Here is a 15,142-nt window from a genome sequence, read left to right as displayed (position 1 = left end):
AGACTGGCAGTGACGTCATCAGAGCGAGGCGAACATGTAAACAAAATGGCATTAAAAGTCACACAGAGGGAAAAACTGGCCATGGAAGGCTCAACACAACCATACCATACTGAATCCGAGACAAACGCATAAACATAATGCATAAATTAAATATTGTATAACTAACTCTTGAAAACACAACAGAGCTTGACCATTCGTTGAAGTTAAAGTTACAGATCAGTGACACTAGAGGGAGCTACACGTACACACAACGTTTGAAACCTTGAGCTTTTTTTTTTTAAATTACAGAATTTGATATCAAGTTCTTGACACATTTCTTTTACACATTTTCACATATGGTAAGTATAACTTGAAACAACAATAATTTGGGAAAAAATAGAAAAAAGAAAAGAAACAAACAAAAGATAAAGGGCATCACAAACATATTAAATTCATTTAGCAGAGATACAGATTTTTGGGCTTTTCGATTTTTTTAAAAACTTTACAGACTGAAAATACATTTTAAAGGCTGCTTTAAAATGAGCAAAGTTGGGTTTTGAGTTACTCCATTTAGTTTGATGAATATGAAATTTTCCTAATAATAGAAACAAATCGATAACATACATTTTTCTTTTAGAAAAGTCAAATTAATTTGTATGAAGTAAGACAAATGACAAATTTGCGGTTCATTTTAACACCTAGAAATTGAGACATCTCATACCAAAAGATTGAAGAACAGGGACATTCAAAAAATAAGTGCACAATAGACTCAATATCCATCAATATCCAGATGAAAATGCTCTAATGTGTCTTTTTACAGGATATATTCTGTGAGCAGTTTTAAAAGACACTTCTTTGGTTGTATTTGATACACAATACCGACTAAGAACTCCCAAAAAAATGTTCCCACTCAAATGAGGGAAACATATTAACCCAAACAAATTTAGACGGAGGAGAAGAGATACTGACAAAAAGAGATCTAATCAATTAGTTACTGCATTTATCATTAATTAAATCAAGTTTATCTAAAAACAAATGTTTGGTGACTTTACTTGCAGTGTTACCCCTAGAGCCCTGATTTCTGAATAGAGATAAAAATTTTGTCAGAAATAGAATTCATGACAATACAATATTCTTTAACAGAAATATGACACTTAAATTTCAGACTTAGTTCAGCAATACTCAAAAACTGACCATCAAAATTCAACAACTGACTAACTAATAGTATATCAGACTCAAACCAATGTCTTAAAAATTAATGTTTTTCTTCAGTGTGTAATATACTTATTATTCCAAATAAAAAAGAAGTGAGGAGAGAAGTTATGTTTAAAAGCCAAACACCATGTCAAAAAGACTAGATAAACTGAAAATTAGATAAACAAAGAGGTATTTTGTTGATATCAAAACTGCATCTAAGGAAAAAATTGATACCACCAAGTTGATTAAATAAATGGTTAGGGAAAATATTCCACATAGAGCAATTATTTTTAATAAAACATTTTAGCCAATTTATTTTAAAAGTGCTGTTCAAAGTTGTAAAATCCACAACATTCAAACCACCCTGATCATATGGATTGCATAATATATTTTTCTTTAATTAATGAGGATTTTTTTTTTTTCCAAACAAAATCAAATAACAACTTGTCAAACTCTTTGGTAAATGTCTTGGGTACTAAGAGAGCTTGAGAGATATACGCAGATCTTGATAAACCTTCAGATTTAGACAATAAGACACGACCATAAATGGATAAATCTCTCTGCAACCAAGAGTCAAACTTTCTTTTTGTACTGTTGATAATCGGATTAAAGTTAAGAGAAGCATGATATGATTCATCTTTGCAAAGTTTTACACCACGATATGTGACAACCTCCTTGACAGGGATTCCATCAATTTCTTCGAGGTTAACACCCCTAAGTGGAAAAATCTCACATTTGCTTATATTAAGGTTGAGACACTTTAGAGAAATTATTTATGGTACGAATTGCTTTGCTAACCTCTGCAGCATTTTTTAAAAATATTGTTGTGTCATCAGCTAGCTGACATATGTTTAATTCATTCCCATAGCAAGAAAGAACCTGTGTGACAAGCAGAAAAAGAAATGGTGAGATTGGGCCTTGTCTGATGCCCCAGAAAGAAAAAATCTACCAGAAGTCCCATTAACCATTTTAACAGAGCTGTTACATTCGGTGTACAGGGTTGTAATTGCGTTTCTAAAGAAATTCCCAAATTTAAAGTATTCTAATGTTGCAAACATGAATTTGAGTTCTACTGTACAGGAATTCCGTCCATTCCTGCCCATCAACTGCTGGACTTCAACTCAACTGCCTCAGTCCACCCACCACAGTGCTCTCTCTCCTCCTTTTCCGCCCTGGAACACAACCAAGTCATGGACCTGGTGTCTAAAGCTAAGTCTACCTTCTGCAAGCTGGACCCCATGCCTACTACCTTGGTAAAGGCATGTTTGCCTACCCTGTGCCCTGCCATGGCTAGTATCATCAACATCTCGCTGGCACTAGGGGTGGTCCCCACCAGCTTCAAAACTGCTGTGGTGATCCCCACACTGAAAAAGCCTGGCTTGGACCCGGATGATCCCAGCAACCACCGCCCTATATCCAACCTTCCCTTCCTCAGCAAAATTCTGGAAAGAGCTGTGGCTGTTCAGCTACAGCAACACATGTCCCACCATGAGCTCTGTGAACCCTTCCAATCTGGCTTCAGACCCCACCATAGCACCGAGACCGCCCTCATCAAAATCATGAATGACCTCCTCACAGCTGCCGATAATGGCCTCATCAGTCTCCTCATCCTCCTGGACCTCTCTGCGGCTTTTGACACTGTCTCCCACGCCATCCTCCTCAACCGCCTACATGAATACTTAGGACTCACTGACTCTGCTCTTTCCTGGTTTCAGTCTTACCTCTCCGGTAGGAAACAATACATCACCATCAAAGACTCAAACTCAACCCCTGCTCCAGTCAATCATGGTGTGCCCCAGGGATCGGTACTTGGCCCCCTTCTGTTCACCATTTACATGCTCCCCCTTGGTCAAATCATTCGTCACCATGGACTCAGTTTTCACTGCTATGCTGACGATACACAGCTCTACATAAGCACCAAACCCTCGGCTCAGCTTCCTCCCATATCCCTTGTCGACTGCCTGCATAAAATAAAAACTTGGATGACTGCCAACCTACTCAAACTTAATAATAAGAAGACGGAGCTCTTGGTGGTGGCCCCCCCATCACTGGCTAAGAAGGTTGGTGATCTTTTCCTGGTTGTGGATGGCTATACCATTAGGCCATCCCCAGAGGTACGCAACCTTGGTGTCATCCTGGACCCCATACTCTCACTCCAGGCCCATATCAAAACCACCACCAAGTCGGCGTTCTTTCACCTCAAAAACATCTCCAGACTCCGGCCATCACTCTCTGACTCTGTGACTGAAACACTCATCCATGCCTTCATCACATCCCGCTTGGACTACTGCAATGGTGTACTGTATGGTCTGCCCAGTAAGACCCTGGATAGACTGCAGTATGTCCAAAACTCAGCTGCCAGGGTCCTGACACGATCGAAGCCATGGCAGCACATCACCCCCACACTCAAGAAGCTTCACTGGCTCCCTGTCAAATCCCGCATTTCATACAAAATCCTGCTCCTAACCTACAAATCACTCCATGGACTTGCACCCCAGTACCTCGCAGATCTCCTCCACCGTTGCTCACAGCCAAGGTCCCTGCGATCCTCTGACAAGGACCAGCTTGCCACTCCTCGCACCAGGCTACGGTCCTTTGGTGATAGAGCATTCTGTGTTTCTGCCCCCACCCTCTGGAACAAACTACCTCTCCACATACGTCATGCCCCCACACTGTTGTCCTTCAAAAAGCACCTCAAGGCATACTTGTTCACAGAGGCCTTTGGTCTCTAACCTCCGCCCCCCCCCCCCCCCCCCAACCAGTTCCCACCCCTTGTAAAGCGGCCTTGGGTTTCTTGAAAGGCGCTATAAAAGTCAAAGTTATTATTATTATTATTATTATTATTACTGTATCGAACGCTTTATTAAAATCAACAAATAGTGTTAGATTGTCATCATTGAGAAGGTGACTATAATCAATAAAATCAAGAATAAGACGGATATTATTACAGATATGCCTCCCTTTCATGAAGCCAGACGGAGACTGATCAATTAAGGAGTCCAATCCTAATTTCAGCCTGCAAGCAAAAATAAGGCATCAGTGTTTAATAAAGTTATGGGTCTCCACCCATCTAGAGATAAGGTATCCTTATTTGCCTTTGGTATTAAGGTTACTACCCCCTGTCTGAGAGATGGAGGTAAGATTCCATTATTTATAGATTCATTAAACATAGCTAAAATAAACGGGGAAAGGGCATCACTGAAAGTTTTGAAAAATTCATTCGTAAGCCAATCATTACCAGGAGATTTGTTGTCCTTGAGTTTCTTAATATTGTCGATCATTTCTGTAATACTAAGCTCTTTCTCACAAATGCTGCCAAATTCATCATTAACAAAAGTACTAGTATTATCCAATTGTTCTAAAAAGGACTCCATTAAGGAGTACTGTATTTCAGAGCTAGAATACAAAGTTTTATAAAATTCTGCTATATGTTTTGAAATTGTTGATAAATCATCTGTGACAGAATTATTTATGCGTAAATTAATTAATTGATAATCTTTCACCATTTCTTTTTTCCAAAGAATAAAAATACCTTGTGTTTTTTTCACCATGCTCGAGAAACTTTCTTCTTGAACATATGAAAGCAGATTTTGCCTTTTCCTCATAATGTTTATTTAAATTCTCTTGTAATTTTATTCGATTTTGAGCTTGTTCCTCTGTTAAATCGGTTTTATCACACAGGGCACCAAACTCTTGGATGATGGCTTGCAATTCGGCCGTTTATTTTTGGCAATTGTTTTACTCATTTTAATGGCTAAACTCCTCACTTTATATTTCATAAAATCCCACTGGTTAGCAATTACACCCTGTTTATAGTATTTATCAATTATTTTTAAGACTTCACATTTAAATTCATCATTTGATAATAAATAATTGTTTAAAATCCAGTATCCACTTCTGCTCAAGTTCTTTCTATTGTCATTAGTGATGATAAAAATGTGAATAGATTTATGGTCAGTAAAAGCTGCAGAATCAATTGTAATGTTGTCTATCAATAATGTCAACTCCTCTGATATTAACCATAAATCTATTCGAGACTGCAAAGACAAATCGTTATTTTGCCATGTATACATGAGTTTTTGGGGGTTCATTTTCCGCCAGATATCAACAAGACCTAAGTTATTACATAACCCAGAGATAATCTTGCTGCTATCATCTTTTACACCTTTGGGAGGCCATCTATCTATGTTACTATCTGGGATTACATTAAAATCACCCCCGAGAGCTGAAGTTGTGTATCAGGTAAGTCAATGCTTTTTTCGTTCAATTTGCACAGTACATGGGTTAAAACTCTTATTTTTAGCTCTCAAAGTGCACCAGAGATTGATGCATCGTTGTTGAAGTAAGGCGGGACTTTATAAAGATTTAGCCTAAATGCTAAATAAAACGTATGAGAGTCGGCTGTTTTTGTCAATTGTGAGTTTTAATTTAATGTTTGTTATTTTAACATAAGAAAAGTACATGTTTAAATGTTTTTGCCACGTGCTTGAGCAAATTAATATAGGCTATAAATGAGTATAGGCTAATGCATTGAATAATAAGTTGTTTAAATGTAGTGTTTAAACGTGAATAGCTAAGTCTATGAAAGACAATATAAATGTAGGCTACTGTCACTGTGCACAAAGAGAATTGCTATTCTGACAACAACAACAACAAAAAATAGTAACAACTTTTTGATTTAAAATAAAACAAAATGAAATATAGCTGCAACGTGATCTCATGAGAATACGTGTGTATTTTTACGTAAAGCATAGATCTACCATACGTAGGCCTACATTTATTTACGTTTTATACACACAGAAACGTATAATACTGACGTATTTACAGCACTAAAACGTATAATATTTACGTATTGACAGCACAAAAACGTAATTTATTTACGTATAAACAACTTTACCGACGTACACATTTGTACGTATTCCTATTTAACTTATGCATATTAAAATCGTGGGATTAATGTTTTGACTCTATTGCATTCAATTGTCTTATAAATTAAATTTTAAGTCGCATTTATTAATACAGTTTAACGTTACTCATAAAGAATAACATTTCGCTCTGTTCGTGACTTCTGCTGCAAACTAGTTTCGGAGGATTAGCCTATGGTGTTAAACAAGAATACATTTTAAAACCTTAAAAATACCAATCGTTTAACCATTTTGTAATATTTGGTTTATTTACCGTGAGGTGAGACACAAAAGGCGTTTTCTCCTATATAGACCCATAATACACTAAAACACAACATAAATTCACAAAATACATCAATTTTATTAGCTTGATGTAATCCAAATCTTTAGAATCCGGCGGCTGTATATATGGAAAAAAAACACCTAACCCTAAAAAAATTCTAACAAAAGGTTTTGCAGCTGTTTTTTGTAGTATTGGGTGTCCTTAATAACATACTAAAAGTTTACCAAAGTTTGACCACTAGAAAGGTGTAATTTTCAAGATGGCGTCCAAGATGGGCAGGAAGCCCTTAAAATGTCCAAACTCCTTCATTATTTGACAAAGATGCACCGTTTGTCCATGTTAACAAACAATTTAAAAAAAAACTTGTAATACATTTTTTGTTTGTCTTGATGCAAGTAATCAACTCAGTAATTTTCATGGTGATATCTAAAGGTTAAAAATTTTACCCTATTCACGTAAGAAAAAGAATGAATAGGCATATGAATAGGCTATGTTTGGGTCTTTTTTGAAACTTTCCCCTAATGGGATTCTTCTGGACTTTTTTTTCCCTTACTCAGGACATATTGAGGATACAAAATCAGTTGAGTTTGCTTCTGTTGCAATTTGTTCAAGGTTGACCCCCATCTTGGCTTAAAATGACTGGACTATATAGATGTTTTTGAGTATAAAGGTGGCATTATTCTAAACCTCAGGTTAGATACGCCTTTGGGGGAAAGGCGTATCAGTATCGGGTCCTTCCATTTGGTCCAGCTTTGGCTCTGTGGACATTCTCCAAGTGCATGGATGCAGCTCTGGCCCCCTTGAGGCTCCAGGGCATCCGTGTACTAAATTATCTAGACGACTAGCTCATTCTGGCTCATTCCAGAGATTTGGTGTTTCGTCACAGGGACGTTATTCTCCACCACCTCCGGTCTCTTGGTCTCTGGTTGAATGCTCAGAAGAATGTCTTAACTCCTTCTCAGCAGAACCCTTTCCTGGGTGCCGAACTCTATTCTCTCTCGATGCAGCCCCGTCTGGCCCCTGCTCGAGTTTCCAGTCTCCGTGCGTGCTTGGCCCGTTTCAGGCTCGGCCATCATGTAGCGGTGGACATATGAGACCATTCCTGTGCTGGATGAAACTCAGGGGAATGCACCCTTCTTGGTCTGCCTTCCGCCTGCTGAGAGTGTCACGCAGTTGCCTTCATGCTCTTTGGAGGTGGAAAGACTCCCCCTTTTTACTTCAGGGTGTCAGTTAGTAGTTTGCCGTTGGCAGGTTGTCACGACGGACGCCTCTTTGACTTGTTGGGGTGCGGTCTTCGAGGGCAGACCGGTGTACGATGTTTAGACGGGCGAGCTTCTCTCGTGGCACATAAATTGCCTCAAGTTGCAAGCTGTCTATCTGGCCCTGGATCAATTTCTCCCGGCCCTGATGGACTCATGTCATTGTAAGGACGGACTACATGGCAGTAGTGTCCCATGTAAATCGCCAGGGGGGCTCGTGGTCGCGCACCCTCGACAGGCATGCGCACCGCCTCCTCCTTTGGGCTCAAGACAGGTTTCTTTCGCTGAGAGCAGTTCACGTTCCAGGGGACCTGAACATCGCAGCGGACTTTCTGTCGAGACAGAACCTCAAGTCGGGGGAATGGATGTTGCACTGCTAAACAGTGGCTTTAATTTGGAGCATGTTTGGCGAGGTGGACCTCTTTGCGTCGCAGAGCTCGACACAGTGCCCCCTATGGTTTTCCCTGTCTCAGCTCATCCGACACCTCTGTGGATAGATGCCCTCACTCATTGGAGTTGAGACTGTATGTATTCCCTCCGGTCAAGTGAATCCCTGCAGTCCTTTGCAGAATGAGGGAGTGTGGGATCCGCCTCCTTCTGGTAGCCCTATTCTGGCTATCCCAGACGTGGTTCTCGGAACTGAGCTCCCTGGTGGAGAAGTCCCCTTGGCAGATTCATATCAGGAGAGATCTGCTGTCTCAGCTCCAGGGCAGGAATTGGCATCCTTGACCCGAGATATGGAGGCTGTGGGCGATAAGAGGCAATCGCTAGCGACAGTGGCGTCTGGTCTTCCCACTGATGTTTAGGAGACCATTGATAACGCTTGTGCGCCTTCTACTAGACTGCTGTATTTCTCTAAGTGCAAGGTTTTTGAGTCTTGGTGTTCGGCTCATGCAGTGGACCCTGTCAGCTGCCCGGTCGGTTCAGTGCTGGAATTCCGGCAGGATAAATTTGTGGCTGGAGTGGCTGCAACTACCTTTAGAGTTTATGTCAGCTATCGCTGCCTATCGGGAGTCAGACGAGGTCCCCACTGTCTGGTCTCCTCGTTTAAGCATGGAGTTAGACACTTGAGGCCTGCACATCCTATTAGTGTCCGCACCTGGGATTTATCAGTTGTTTTGGAGGGGCTATTAGAGCCTTCCTTTGAACCCTTGGAGTCAGCTCCGGACCGGATTCTTACTCTCAAGGTGGCACTTTTGTTAGCGTTGGCCTCTCTCAAACGTGTGGGGGATCTGCAGGCTCTTTCTGTGAGTGAGCCTTGTATGGAGTTTGCCCCAGGTCTTGTGAAGGTGTTTCTATGGCCTAGACCTGGTTATGTCACCAAAGTTTTGTCCACGTCAATCCGCTCTCAAGTTGCGCCACTGAGGAGGCACCCGCGCCATCAGCCAATGAATTGGTGTGATTCTATACGGGTTCAGACAATCAGCACATGCCTTCACGTGGTAGCCCTGTTTTGACTAATTTGACAGTACCACACAGTTCTAATGAATTTATTCTTTATTGGAATCAAAAGAATGGTTATAAACCACAGAAACCACCAACACTAGGCAAAACAATATGAGAAAGGAGAAATATGCAATTACTTAAGGCGAGACACAGCAGGCATAAGCATCGTTTTTTTTTTTCACTGGTCAATTTTGAGATTTTGGGATATTTCTCTTCTTTCAGACTTGTGGTGAAAAAGAGTCTGAAATACACATTTAGGTCTTTATTTTACTACACTTTGTCTGTTTGCGTCTGTAGATTTCTCATAAATTCAACAAAAGTTCTAAATCATCCCGCTGCTCCGCGATTGCTGGAGCACCCTGCACCCTGTCATCACATACACCGTAATTTTTTCCCCATCTAATATGTGAACACAATGAACAAATTATTTTGAACCTGGCTTTATCCAATACTCAGATTTCGTTTTTTTAAAATATATTTAAAAAAAACGAAATCTGAGTATTGGATAAAGCCAGGTTCAAAATAATTTGTTCATTATTTAATTAGATAATGCCTAATTTGCATATTTAAACATTAAATTACAGAAAACTTGCAATACATTTTTTTCTCATCTTAATGTAGACAATCAACTGGGAAAGTTTCATGGTGATATCTGCTAGTTAAAAAATGTACCCTATTCACCTGTAGTGTCTCGCCTTAAGGGAAATTTTACTTATTTTTTGCATAAATATGCTTGTAACCAATTGCTTTAATATATAATTGTACTGTAATCACTTATTTATCATGCAAATATGTTAATTAGAAAATTACATGGCCCAAACATGTATCTGGCACCAGTATTCCTGGTCTAGGAGGAATACAAAGGAGTAATGGTCATTTTAAGGGTCCTGACGGCCGCCATTTTGAAAATGGGGCCTTTCTTGGAGTCAAACTTTGGTAAACTTTTAGTATGTTTTTAAGTACATCTGATACTACTGTAAACCACTGAGAAACCTTTTGTTAGAATTTTTTTGGGGTCAAGCCATATTTGCAGCTGACTATACGTTGTTTGCAAGAAACAGATCCAAATTCAGCCCTTTATCCAGTGATCTTCATCTCCATTTCTCAGCAGAGACCGTAAACGTAAATCCCGCGCTAGTGGTGAATTCAAATTCAAAAATTGCGCCCGAAGCGTTACGACATGTTTTACGGCAGTGATATCAAACGCTCATTGGCTCTTGCATGCTTCGTCACAGATTGTGACATGCAGTGTTTAAATTGGTGTACTAGATTTGAACTGGAGAAGCGCGCGCGCCTTCACAGAGCGAACAACGAACCGAAACCGGATTAACATTTTCATGGATTAATAACTTAAATTCTGCTCTGTAACGTCGTTACCTCATACAAAACTATTATATACTGCCAGAGAGGACTGCGACACATCGTCATGTGAACGACTTTTGGTACCGGTTTTGACATTTTCTCAATAAATGATTGTGATTATAACGTTAACGTGTCTGTCTGTTGTTTTTCTTTATAATTGTAACTTTAGCCTACGTAGTTTTAAGAAATTGTTAGGTTTAGGGGTAGGGGTAGGATTAGGGGCTCAAACTATATTTTAATGCTATATTGTTAATAAAACTTCCATTTCCCTACACATATCTGTCAATTACTTTTTATCCTTTTAATATTGTCTATAAAATGGGTATGTTTAGGTGTGGGAGTATGGTTAAGGGATCTTACATTTATCTATAAAATGGTAAAAGGGAAATTATACAGATATCTTTATGATACGAAAAATTCGTAAATAGTTTACGTTTTTTAGCTGTAAAAAAGTAATAATGTTACGTTTAAACGTTGCAGATACATCCATATTATACGTTTCAGCATCTATCCAAACGTACAAAAAAGTAAGTTTTCTATCTTTGAAAATTACGTATTAATACCTACGTATTAACAATGAGACCAGGCTGGTTAGTCAGGGATGGATTACTGACCGGGCCTATGGGGCCAGTGCCCAGGCCCTTGACTACCAGAAGCCTGGGGGGGCCCTGGGGTTTAAGGCCACACGATCCAGTTTGGTTCAGAAAACCCATTAACAATGAAAACAAATGTATATTAATGCTGTAATATATGTGTCCCATAGCCATAAGGCCTCTTAAACAAGGCTTGGGTCTCACGTTATTTCAATTTTATTTACACACAAAACATTAATGGTGAACATTTTTGACTTTATAAAATGATTCTCTCAAGTCTTGGCAATCAGCCCCTATTAAACAATAAAAAATAAGACATCTTTTTGTTATACATATATATCATTATAATCAACTTAATTATTTCTTGGATTTTGCATCACCATAGTCCCTAATTGTATGTAAATGCAGGAAAAATACCAAAGTTACACCCTTGTAGCATGTGTTATACGCGCTCATAATGAAACCGCCTACCTACGCACTACAAACCAACGTGTTAAAGGCCACTCATTCTACCTAACAGCTTTGATGCGAAATGCTTATTTTCCGACCACAAAGAATTGTCCAAAGTGTAGTTCAGTTACCAGAAATGGTAGGGTATATGCAGTTGTGGCTGGTGCTAAAAAAATTTTTTGAGGTGTTGTACCGATTTCGTTTGTACCTCGCGTGCACGCGCAATGTCCTCAGCCGATGACGTCGGTGCGACTGTTTTATTTTTCGTCTGTTTGTGTTACTAATAAAGTTTGGTGGTTAATCTTTTTTTATCATTATTATTATCCGTGTTTTACAGAAAGCGAAAATTGATCACTGGCATACAGGACATCATGTTTAAGTGCACTAAACTTACCAAGCCAAATAAGAAATGTTAATATTTAACATGTATTCCCATTGTGCACTGTTTACTACTATAGACAGTCCAATAATACCATGTGCAATAAGTTCTACTTATTTCTGTACATAGATTATTCTTAACTTTTATTCTTAGATGGACTCTGCCAGAACATTTATATAAATCAAACCCCATAATTATTTTCCTGTCCAAAGCACAGGTGTAAGCAAATCATAGAAATCATCCTTCCTTCCTTTTTCAGGTTTGAAAAATCAAAGACACATGAGACTCATGCTGGTTACACTTCTTACTATGGATGCTAAAAAGGTTTAGTGTGTTTTGCTGTTTTGTTTGGCAGAGTAAAAATGTGTCTGTTTTACACTTGATATTGTATTGTGATAGGCATTTTCAGTTCATTCTGGCTGATTCATTCTGGCTGCTTAGTCAGTTGAAATGGACATTTCAATTGTTGTCCATTTTAACATTTACCTATAACTTTGTTATTTTATGATGATGCACACTTTCTGTTTTCAGGTTGATTAACTGCATTTCGGTGATAAAAACAAAAAACAAAAAACAGAAATACACATACAACACCTATATAACTGTGAAATCATTCAGGAATGTTTTTATTATTATTATTGTTATTTGCTACAGTTGAATGAAAATGTCATTTCATTGCATTCACCCTTGATCACCCTGTACATGTGTCAATCACACTAAAATAATATTTATTGCATGTGCAAAGTTGGTGTCTTTGGAGAAGAATAATTGTAATGGGATTACACAACTAAACAATAAAAAATAAAGAAACTACTGCTCAACACTTGAAAATAAATACATTTATTTAATACAAGCTGGACACAAGTAGTTGGTAACTTCCATCACTGTTTTTGCGCAGTCACAGTGGTCCCACCGAGGGCACACATCACAGCCAATAACAATAGGGACAAAGTGAATATTAGTATGCACCACAATTATCTTTGAACATCCATTATGATAAAAAAGAAATATTGTGTACTTAAAGACTACTTAGATCATTAAAATAGGATAACACACAGTAGTAATAGACAGTAATTAGATTTTGATTAATCTTTGTAATGGAAGTGAATCAATCAATCAAAACTAACTTTAGCTGGACAATAACTTTATTCTAGAGCTGCTGTAAAGCCAAAACAATCTCTGTTACTGTAATTTCCTATTATCACTGTAAAGCTGCTTTCTGGTGAAACAGTGTCATAACGACAAAAAACAAATTCTACAAAAAATTAAGTTGGATCTCGTTTCACTATATACATACATTGGTTTAAGTCGATTGTGGAGTCTGATAATGCTGGGGCTGGTGTGGAGACTGGAGCAACAGGAGAGGGACTTCAAGGGAATCTGTGATGACAGGAACTGCAGATGGACTGGAAGGCTTTTGTAATCTTCGGGGAACTCTGGGTAGGTCATCAACATGGTGCTTCAAGTGATCAATGTTAATTTTGGGGAAAGTCACACCCCTCGCATCCTCAAGATCAGCACTCTTGCCTTCCAAGCAAGTAATAGTAAATGGCCCAAGGTAGTTTGATTCAAGTTTTCCCCCTTTCCGTTGTTCGGCTCTGATGTTTCTCCTCCACACCTTGTCCCCAACTTTGAAAGTTGTGAGAGGTTGCTTCAGTCTTTTTTTTACAGTTTCATGGCTTTTTCGAATGTTCCCCTTAACATCTGTTAAAATTTTACTTAGATTTATAGCGGACTCAGTCACCTCCTCAGTGGACACCATGTCCTCCACAGTCTTGTTAACCTGAAAACAAGTTCTTATCTTGGTTAGTATATTGAAACATGTAAGTGATCATTAACATCTGTTTCACAAGTGAAAAAAACTCCAGTTACCCTGTACTCTGCAATTTGAGAGGGATAACGTGCCTCTCTCCCAAACATTAAAAAAAATGGAGAGTACTTGGTTGTCATTTGAACTTTTGTTCGTAATCCAAACATGACTGCGTCCAGGTGCCTGTCCCAGTCTTTTGGCTGGTCTTTCACCAGTTTGCAGAGAGCTCTGTATATCAATGCAGTATATTATTACATATGACAACCTTTCAATTTTAAAACATTTTTAACTCTTGCGCAATGCTCTTTGATTTTTATACATTTTAAATGCATTCTATTATAAATGCATAAATCTAAAACATTATAAATACATTAATTGACTGAGAATGAGTCTTACATATGCCATTCCATGTTTGAACTAAGCTGACCTCCAGTGTGCGTCCTGGGAATCAAACACATTACCTTAATACCATTCTTCATTTGCTAAACTACAGCAATGTACACTCTGACTTATACAGCAGCCAAACAAGGGCAACAACCCCATTGGCAACTTTTAATTACAATCAGTATACAATATTTAAAACCCACCTCTGGATCGTTCCATTCATTCTTTCCACAAGTCCATTGGTCTGCGGATGGTACGGGGCGCAGAGGGACCTTTCAATATTCAGCACCTTGCAGACATGTGCATTGAGCTGCAATTATAAAAGAAAGATGTTTAAAGGGACAAGGACAACACTTTTCATGAGATCAGTGTATTTATGTAAATGTTTGCATGTAAACTAACCTCATTGACAAATTCTTTGCCTTGGTCAGTGAGTACCCTTTGAGGGGCCTCAAACTGATAGACAAATTTCAGTAAACAGTCTGTGACTTCTTGCGCTGTTTTTGATTTTAGTGGGTATGCCTGGGGCCACTTTGTCAGGTAGTCGATTATAACACAGATGTACTGATTTCCATTACACGTAACTGCGAGTTTCCCTATCAGGTCCATGCCAATCAATTCAAAGGGTTGTGTAACCTAGTACAAATTACAAGAAATCAACATTAACCCATATCTCAAGCTTTCCTAGTAATATTTTGAGCATTATCAACATCATTAGGCCTACAGTTTGTCTATCACAAAATTTTCACTTGTTGCTATCTGTCTGTTTAATCTGCATGTACATAATTTATTACTGTAGCTTCTTTATCTACTGTATTATTCATAATTAGTTATTTAGGGTTGTGAGGGTTGTGCTTTTGAGTACCAAAAGCATACCACAATAGGCATGTACTCCGTCTCCTTTTTTATTGAGGATCTGCTGGCCTGGCATGGTCCACACTGCTCCACCTTGCCAAAGCATACAACATTTAAATAGTTAATAGTTTTAAAAAAAGAAGAATGCAAATAATGCACTACATATGAATCCACTTCAACTGGACATCAGTAAATCCTGGAATCAACATTGTAACATATAGGGCCCTATCTTGCACCCAGC

This window comes from Squalius cephalus (genome assembly GCF_949319135.1).
Source record: "Squalius cephalus genome assembly, chromosome: 13".
NCBI classification, from domain to species: Eukaryota; Metazoa; Chordata; class Actinopteri; order Cypriniformes; family Leuciscidae; genus Squalius; species Squalius cephalus.
The sequence above is the reverse complement of the archived record's forward strand: the minus strand, read 5'-3'. Positions refer to the sequence as shown.